This window comes from Accipiter gentilis, chromosome 13, assembly GCF_929443795.1.
Source record: "Accipiter gentilis chromosome 13, bAccGen1.1, whole genome shotgun sequence".
NCBI classification, from domain to species: Eukaryota; Metazoa; Chordata; class Aves; order Accipitriformes; family Accipitridae; genus Astur; species Astur gentilis.
In genome coordinates this window covers 18842305-18852353 of record NC_064892.1, presented here as the reverse complement: position 1 = coordinate 18852353, position 10049 = coordinate 18842305, and positions in this window count along the sequence as shown.

Here is a 10049-nt window from a genome sequence, read left to right as displayed (position 1 = left end):
AAAAGTGGGGTGACTCCCCTTAAACAGTTTAACAAATCAAACTACAGTTTAGCTAACATTTTCTGAAGGATTTTGAAGGGTGGCCTTGAAAGCATTGCCTGAGCAAAGGTCACAAAGCCGAGAGAATACCCGTTAACAAGTGAGACTATGCAATCTGGCTGGGTATTTCCTTTCCCCTTTCAAGTATCTCCTCCAGCCGAGGGCCTGTAGGCTGTGTCTACGCAAACTAAGGGCTCGAGTCAGGTGCCTGAGCTTAGGTCTCTAGTGCCGTCTGACGAGCACTAGAGATGTGGTGCCATTGGACTCCTCAGGGCAGTTGCATGGGGCTGCCCAATAGGGCACAGGAGTGCTGGGATGTTTTAGAGGCCATGTGAGATACCTCACAGCACCTTGGAAAGCCCTGGAGACCAGAATCCAGGCAACTGAACTGAGCCCTAAGTGACAATTTGAAGGGGTGGGAGTCAGCTCCAAGCTGTAGATGCCTAAACTTAGGTGTCACTGCGGGCGCAACATAGGAGCCAAGTGTCTGAGCGTGGTCAGTGGAGTTTTGGCCAACACAGTTAGTGGGATCCAGAGAGCTATGTGGTAGGTCTTCCCACGTGACAGATAGGTCGTTCTTGCTCCGAGCTGCATAGCTTGCTGGACACCGGTGAACTGACCGTGTATTCCAGTATTTACAGACGCGTGGTTATACAGAGTTTTGAATGAACTGCCTGGGATTACACAGAATATTGCAAAAAAAAGCCAGAAATTATCTACAATTATCTATGCAGGGAACTGAGCTAAACCCGAGGCAATTTTTTTGTTTTTAACAAGCTGAAAACGAACCATTACTTTAATGTTTTTCTGGAATGTGGACGGCACCTGAAGAAAGTCTTTCTATCCATTGGTTTCACTAAAACCTGGTTACTTATAGTAGGGACCCATTCGGCTTACAATGGTTTGCCCTCCCCAAAGGCCTGCACAACAGATTGAGTCTCATCCCCTTGTTTCCCTCCACCTGACTCACTGGTGCACGCAGCTCAAGTTCTCACTCCTGAACAGTAGCACTGATTTACTGGGGAGGGAAAGAAAGTCAAAGAAAGGGAAAAAGGGAAAGAAGGTCAAAGTCCTTGTCTTCTGCTTCCCTGCTACTTGTCCAAGTTCTTTGTGGGACACAAAGCCCCATCTTCTTACTGATCCCTTTCCCTTACGTGAAAGGAAATAGTTGGGGTTACCAGGTAATTAAATTGGTCTGAGAGCTGGAATCAAATGAAAAAAAAAATAATGCCTTTAAATTTTGGCTGCAGAATCTTGGGCCTTACTCATTGATACTTTTCCCCTCACCAAAAGTCAGTCATCCTATGCAGGAGGCAATGTATTTAATAGGATTTTTATTTTGTTAACAAAAATTATACACTTTATCCTGGGGGGGGGGAGGAAACCTTCAAAACCATGTTATTACTTTATTTAGACTTCTTGGTTTTCTTCTTACTTTGCCAACTCAGTCATGACAAAAAGGAACCAAATGGAGTCTTTCAACTCATTCATTTCTGGTGGGCTCATCCATGAATGCTTGGCTTGTGTCTCTGTCACCTGCATTTCCAAATTGCTTCCTGCCCAAGATTTGCATAGGGTCAGGTTTGCTTGGGTCCTTCTATCGGATGCCTTTAGGCAGTCATGGCAGAGGTGTCATCAAGATTAGCCATCAGATTGTGATTCCCAGTCAAAACTGAAAGAAAACACTGCTCAGTGAATTTATCAAAAGACAAAATGCAGTTTATTTAAATGATTCTGCTAAACAGTACATCCACAGGGCACAAGTTTTGGGGGTTTGTTGAACACGAAGTTTTCCTATGACTTCAAACGTTGAAAAATGACATGTGTAGTCTTTATAAGTATGTGCTTGATGCAGATGTGTCTGAACCTTTTCCAGAAATAAGTACATGAAATGTGACACCTTGACCAATTCCGTGTTTTAATTTCACTTTTAAGCACTAGAAGAAGATACTCTTATACAGCAATGTGGTACTGTGATGATGGGCTCCTGGAAATATTTACAAAATATAAATTTGGTTGTCCTGTTACAATAATAAGGCACGTCAGTTTGTCTTCTACAAACCATGAAACACAATCCAACATTTTCCTACTATCTTACTATTTATTCTAGTTTTTGTGGCTTCACACAGCGGTGGGAAAAGGGCTTGTGTTGTTATCTAGGTACTAGACAAATTAAATGTAAAAAAAGATAGGACTTACATGTAGATTTGACAAGAATAACAGCACAGTTTGGAAAAGCTCAGGTATTCTGTGTTGCTTGGAGAGCTACTGACACTTTAAAAACCTTTAGACCACATGAGGAATACAGGACATGCTCAAGAAGTGCCCAAGGGTTTCTTGATTTTTTTAAAAGAGATGCTCACATCCTGTCATTTAAAAGTAAAGCGTGCGTGCATGTATACCTGCACAGACACAAAGTTCTCTCCCTAACACATGTGTTTCCTTATTTCCTGGTCATGTGGTTCCCAAGGGACAGAGACACCCGGTGTCCCACGTCTGTGCGACCTGGGAAAGACCGTGCGTAGGCAGCTGGCGGCTCAGGAGGCTGTGACATGGACATATCCACCACGGGCACCAGCAACTACTCAGCTCTAGGGGACTGATGTGAGTACGGGGGGCGTATCAGCAGCTGAAGCTAAGAACAGATTGGCCTTTTCTAGAGTAATAGTTTGAGGCAGGTTGTGGCTGCTCTTTTCCACAAATTTTCTGGTGGCCTGAGAAAAACAAAAGTGGTTGCTTTGTTGTATGCAGCTGCAGGTTGCACTATTAATAAACACTGTTTTGACAATATGTCTCAGCAGAAATCAATGACTTGGGACCTGTGTATGCATCTACATATTTTTATTTTGATAAATTCAATTTTGGAAACAATTTGCAATTGCTGGTTCACTGAAGAGTTCTCAAGCTGTAACTGCAGAGATACCAAAAGCCTTAGTGCAGGCCACACAGTTCAGTGAAACGATGTTCTCATGATGCCTTCAGTGAATCAGGATGAATTCTGGGGGCAGGAAGAAGGGATCTGAAAAGGATAATTAAAGTGTACTTCTATGTATGCCATCCCTGACTAACAAAAACATAACATACTACATTAGTTCCAACCTAACTGTCATTCTGGCTTCCCTTAGTCTTATTTAGATGAGAAGGGATGTCAAAAATGTGCAAAATATATGAAACGAGACCAAAAAGTTGAGTCAAACATCTGCCTTAATGCTAAATCTTCCCATTTCTAAATTTAAACTAATATTTCCAAAATACATTTGTGAATACATTTCTTATTTAAAAGCAAAGAAAAATCCCCTGTATGGATAGGCTTCAAAACTCCCTAATTATTTCTGAGTCTTGTTACAGTCTGTCAGATAATTGTTTGATCTTTCACTCTTTTAAGTCAATGTCAAAACTCTTACTGAGTTTAGTGGGTTCAGAACTCAGGCCGAAGTAGGGAATTTTAAAAATACAGACTCTTGGCACCAGGTGCCATAACATTTCTGAAGGTGTATAATGTTAAAAAGGCTTTTTAGCAAGCAGCAAAGTAAATTTCTTTGAACTTATTCAGCCTACTGGGCATATGAATGTACAACAAGCACACAGTATGTTCGCCCATTGAGGGCTCTTGTAAAGTTTTAGATGATAAAAATTCCAAGTGCTGTAAAGGCTGGTTGAAACCCTCATTTGCTTTCACAGTTCTAAATATCCATATTTTTCGTAATAACTAACGCACAGTTCCCTCCTGAGTACGGAGCTACGTATACGTTATGGGGACAGCTCCATTCTTTACCCCCCTCTAAGTCTGAACATCACTTTGTTGTTTTGAGAAGCTCTTTTTCTAAATGCAACTGGCCGAGTGGATTTTGAAACATGACTGTCAGCAGGAGTAGTCAAGAACTGACTTTGCATTGGGATCTCACCATAGCACTGGATGACTCTTTCATTACCATGACATGAAATCAAATTTACAGCCAGAACCTGCCAAGGGTCTCGCTGCCTCCTTGCAGCCGCCTCCTTGCAGCTGCCTCCTTGGTAGCTCCTGCTGGTCTACATAAGGAGGTGCTTGCTGCGCTCTGTGGGTCTATCTACTTTAGCTACTTAGTGCTCTGGAGAAGTCATTGCTGAGGTGCAAATTTGCCTCGTGCCTGTAATTGGAGTCATGCAGCACACACAGGAGAGCAACCCACTGGCAGTGCCGGTGCAAGGTACCTCCCGAAGGGGGAAAGCACATCTTCCCTACGTCCTCCAGCAGTTTGCACTCTGCACAAGCACATGATACCGCCAACAACCTCAAAACGGTCTGGAGCGCCTGTACAGAAATACACTTTGCATTGCCTACTGGGTACAAGATGCATGGTGTCACGTGCCTAGGACAGGCAATTAGCATGAAACTGATTGCCACAGAGATGCTCCTAGAACCAAGGTGGATCACATCACATCAAATGCTGCTCCTCCCTTTTCTTGCCCCTCACCAGCTGGTGAATGAATGCCCACAATGTGGCAACTCGCTTGAGAAACATGGCAGGTGTCTGGTCTATCTGTCTGCTTGTGTTTAATTTATCTCTTTAGCTCTATGGGGCAAAGATCTTGTCTTCATTTATGGGTTCTCAGCTGAGCAACTTCAGTTCTCATTTAGGTCTCTCACAGATTACACATCTTCTGGGACTGAGACTGTAACACTTGCCATGAGGAGATCCTAAGCCAAAGACATGGGCAGATCCAGCACAATATTCATCAAGACACCAAAGTGTAAATAGTGCATAAAGTGGATTGTTGAATCATGTACCGTATCTGAATTTATTCCTGGAGTAAAGTTTTAGGTGTTAATACAGTCAGGATACTGAAGTGGCTTGTATGTTAACCGGAACCCTGTGCAAATTAATAAACAAAGCTTAAAATTGCATTGGGAAAATTAGGCTTGCAGAGTTGCCAGGAAAACAGTTTTAATGGAAGGTGTGTCTTTAGAAAAAGGAATCTGAACTGTAATCCTTGGGTGTGAAAAGGCTATCCATCAAGCCTTAGAGCAATGGTCACTGCAGGCAGGAATGAGGGACATGGTCAAGGCTCGGTGATGAGACTATGCTGGTTTATGCTGAAAATTGTCTCCAGGATTCTAAGCCTTGTACTGCTGAAATCACTAAGGGAACTGAACCTGGTTGTTTTTTGGTTTTTTGTTTTTTTTTTTTTTTTTTTTTTCTGGAAAGAGAAAGCAATTAAAATCTCTTTGCTAAAATTTTGCATGCCAAACTTTAACCTGGGACTGATTTGCCTGGTCAGAGGGAAGCCTCAGCATGTGCGATCTGGTAACTGAAATAGCAAACTGCATGACAGACCCTTCCATGGAGAGGGCAAATGGGTCCACAGTACCCGCACAATTGCCATAGCTGCCGCAGAATCGGAAGTTGTGTAATGTTTAGAATAGGAGGATAGTTAGCATGTCTACATGGCACAAAGCACTGCTTTGCAAAGCTCCTTCTGAATGAGTCGGAAGTAGTCTATCTTCATGCAGCTTTCTCCTCAGGCTAATGAACTCTGCCTCTTGGCAGGGCTAATTAACCCATATGAAGTGCTATGCTAATACGGCTAAATTGTGTTCGCTACCCACATTACATAGTTTCAAGTCAGGTTGGCTATCTCTGCGTTAAACTGCAGTCGTGGCTGTGCCAAGGGCATCAAAATACCCTGCAAATGTGAGTCTCAGAGCTTGACTCTGCCTGTCCTCTTCAGAGAGAGCTCTCATTGCAGGCAGTGGGAACTTAGCCTAAGGAGCCCATGACTGGGCCTTTAAACATTCAAGACCAACATTTTGACTAATTGACTCTCTATTTTGCCCTAGGATATTATGATAGTTTTCAAAGGCTGGTTCCAATATAGCAATAAGCCACAACAACGTGTGTGTTAGTATGCAATCGGTGCATGCCTTCAGTGCATTGGCATGGAGCCTTTACCACCCAAGAAGTATTCCCCAAGTGATCCAAAGTCTACTGAAATCTGTGGAAAACTTTCTATTGACTTCAGTTGGCTTTGATTTCCATTGACTTCAACGGGCTTTGGATCGGCCCCAGAGATTCCCGTCCCTCATACGAGGCCTGTTTACACAAAGTAATCATTAGACAAAATATGCAAACAACTCTTGGAACAAGGACCGACACCTAGGACTCTTCTTGGCAATGCATGCAGAGTCATACCCCTTCTTGCTTTCTCTTTCTCTAGGTCCCTGTGTTTGTTTTTTGTATAGCCTGGCAACTTCAACACAGCAGTGGCTGGAGCACTCCCTGGGGACTTGGAAGATGGGTAGCTGAACCTTTCCAGACGGGAAACTACCATAGGCTCCATATCACCCATCCTTCACAAACAACCTAGCCGCTAAATTGGTGTATACGAAGCGGTTATTGGCAGCAATTCCTTTGGCTATGTTTTACAAAAAGTGGTATGAGCCACTCTGCTTTATGGAGGCAGATGGATCCAGACGGTGTGTAGGGTGCCTTAGGAAAGACCAATGGACCAAAGTTCCTCAGGCTGTGGATCCCACTGAGGCTGAGGCTTGAGCAGGGGCCAAGCTTCTCAGCTCTGTCGTGGGGGAAATATGTCTGGGGCACGATTCTAGGTGTGTGTGGAACTTCCTGAGTCAAAAAGGCAAGAATCTGTGAAAGTGAGGTGCCTGTGGTGGTACTGAGAAGTTGCAGGAAAGCAGGCTTGGATGTAGGTGCTCACATGCTGGTTAAGCCCCACGTTGCAGGCTTCTCCCAGTCCTGGCCCAAGTTACTCGTCATTGCAGAGAGTTCGGCACATTCAGCACTGCACCAACAAACACAAGGCCTTCTCCATCCATGATCTAGCTCGGTTTTTCAAGTTAGTGCCCATGGCAATAGCATCTGGGTACATACTCAGGAGTAGTATGTAAGTTTTGCTTAACCTCCTATTGAAAAATAGAGATGGAAACCTATAAAATAAAAGCTCCCAGATTTGGAGTTATCAGGGAGACTTATTCAGGTATTACTCTGGCACTGAAAGTAATTTTTATTGTGGAATGGGAGCTTCTTGATGAATAAACTTTGATAATTGGTGCTGCAAAGTTTGTAGAGATGGTGATAAGATCTGAGGTTATAGGAATGTGGTAGCTGTTTGGTGATCATACAAGTAGAGTGGTATTTCCACAGCCAGATTAGTAAAAATATCCCACTAGGAAAGGAATTAAAATGCTCAGAATTCTTAATCAGTATCCTCACAAAGTAATAATTTAATAAATGTATTTCTGATATACAGATGAGTTTTTTTCAAACCATTTAATCTATAGGCATATTGATTAATGTATTAACAGAGAGGCAATTATCTGATAAATTTTCTAGGTAATGTGTAGTTAACACTTAATGTGCTGTTAATAATAGTTAATGTATACTGTTTATTTAAATGCACACTCATTAATCAAAACAGAGCACGCAAAAACAATGCTAAGTATTACTGTACCAGTGTACTGCCAGCTCGGACAGCGGTGTTAATTATAGGCCAGATGTCAATAACCTTGCTCAGATCAAGGAGTTACTTGTCCCATCAATAGCCTCAGGGAATATTTCTACATTCACTCCGAGATGCTGCCTGAGGCTGCTCATAAGCCCCCATGCACTGAGTCTGCCTCTCCGCTAGCAAATTAAACAGTGCTGGGGCACGGGAACTTAAGTCATCGGAGTGGTCGCTGACATGCTTTTGGCTTGGGCCGTTAAGCATTCCCCGAAACAATTCGCTGGCACGACTGGGGACTTAGCAGAGGCCAGGGACTGTTCCCAGGTGGCCATGGGATTGTGGCCACCCTGTTTTGGGGAGTAACAGAGCTTAATACTAATGGCATGGCACACTGTGAGTTGGCCAGTTTTGATGCTGGAGAACGGTCCCATGCAAGTGTCATTCATTAGTGTAAGCGCAGCTGGGCTGCACAAATAGTAAAATCTGCAAGCTCAGCCCCAGCTGTGGCTGAAATCCACTTTGCAGAGTCCAAGAGACTCCCTCTCGGTTCACCACCCTGCTATGCACCCCGCAGCACACCAGGCGGCTTTGCCAGCCACACCACAGCAAAAGGAACCGGGGCTGCGGCGGACAACCCTCTTGCCCAGCCGCAATGGCAACCCCGTGGATGCTCGCAGATGCTTCTGGAGTGCCACAGGTACTGCTAGAAGTATGCTTTTCCCTTTTGTTTGTCGCAAACAATGGTTTGTAGCGGTTCAAGCACTTGAAACCAAGCCCACGGAGGCCCTTCAAAATAGGATGCAGGCGCATCCGTTGCGTCCTCTTGTCGCATACGTGGATATCGATTGCTAGTCCAGTCCGGTGTGTTCAGTGTGTTCACTCATGTGTGAAAAGTCAATTGCGACCGTAGTGCTCTGCAGAACTGAGCCTGAGGCAACCAAACCAAATATTGTCTCTTACTTCAAGCAGTATATGAGTCTGTATACATACATACACATATATATTGCTGACATGTAGCAACTGTTGATGGAGCAAGTTCTGATGCTGCTGTTAAATTGCGCTGAGTAGTTAATCAGTGGCCCTGTTTTATTGTTTTTGACATCGCTTTCTACAGGTTGAAGAAGTTTGCCTTTATGAGAAGCAGAAAGTTGACAGATATAGTAGATAATTCTGTTATGCCTGCTTGGAAATGATTAATGCTAAACTTTTGAACAGGTCTGCCTTGAAAAGGAAATGTCACCTGTTCAAACGCAGCTTTGTATGTTCTCCTGCGGTAATGTATTCAGTGCTTATCAACATGCTGATCTGCTGGTAGTTTCAGGGAGTAAATGTGAGTTTCAGCAATTGAAGCCCGATCCCGCAGGTGCATGTTTAGGCAAAACTGCCATTAGTTTTAATAAGAGTTTGTCTAATTCAGAAGTGCAGGACGAAGCCAGCAAGTGGGTAAATGAAATATGTGAGCACAAGGGTGGGTTTTTATTACTCAGAATACATTGATGTGCCTTTGAGACTTCCATCCAAAAATGTTTGGAGTTTGCTTGAATTTTTCATGCAAAACCAGTCATCAGAACATGTTTATAATTTATTAAATTCTCATTTTATTTCCCTCCCTTCCGGCTGCTTAATAAAGAGTTTCCAGCTGTTTGTACTTCCATTTGACAGATAAAGTAGACCCTTATTCTGCAAAATGCTCAGGAACATGTGTAACTTCAAGTGTGTGAACGGTATCCTTTGACTGCGATGAGCTATCAGCGGGCTTGAAATTATGCATCTGCAAAGAGCTAGCTTTTCATAAGTATTTAGGTGTCTAAAAATATAGATGCAGCACAACGGGATTTTTAAAGATCCTTCAACATGTTCCTCACTCCCCCTGTAATGATTTCTTTAGTACTTCATGTAGTAATTAGAGAATAACAATTGCGGAGCCCACTTGTACAGTAATGCATTTCAACAAACTACAGTTTGTATAGTATGGGGAATTAGGAAAAACAGGTTAAATTTAACAGGAATGCCAGGAATAGAGAGAGACTAAATGATTGCAATACTTGACTGTCATTTCCTCTCTAGAATTACATTAACCATCTACAGGTTTATTACCACACTGCCTCTCAGATGTACTAGGACCCCGTTCTTTCTGGTACTAAGCAAAATAAGAGGTCTTATGATCTATCAAGTTGTTTGAAGAACTCCAACTGTTTCTTCTGTTCATGATTTGCCTATGAGCTGTTCACGTTTCCATGAATTTGTCCATTGTTTGGATTTGTATGAAATTTATTTTCTGGAAAAAGCCTATTAATTAACTAACCGAGGAACCAAAGATTGGGGCCAAAGGGCCAGATTTTCAAGCACTCACTAGGGAGAGTTCTGTTTATACATATTTCATGGGAGGGGTTATAATTTCAAAAATAATTGTGGTGGTTTGGAATTTGTAAATGCTTTGGGTGGATATTGTTACATACTAAGTTTTTGAAGTAACTAACATTCAAATGACATTCTTAGTCATTTAACTGTTCAGTATTTGAACTTCTCCTTAGAAAGTAGTTTGACAAATACCAACACCATGG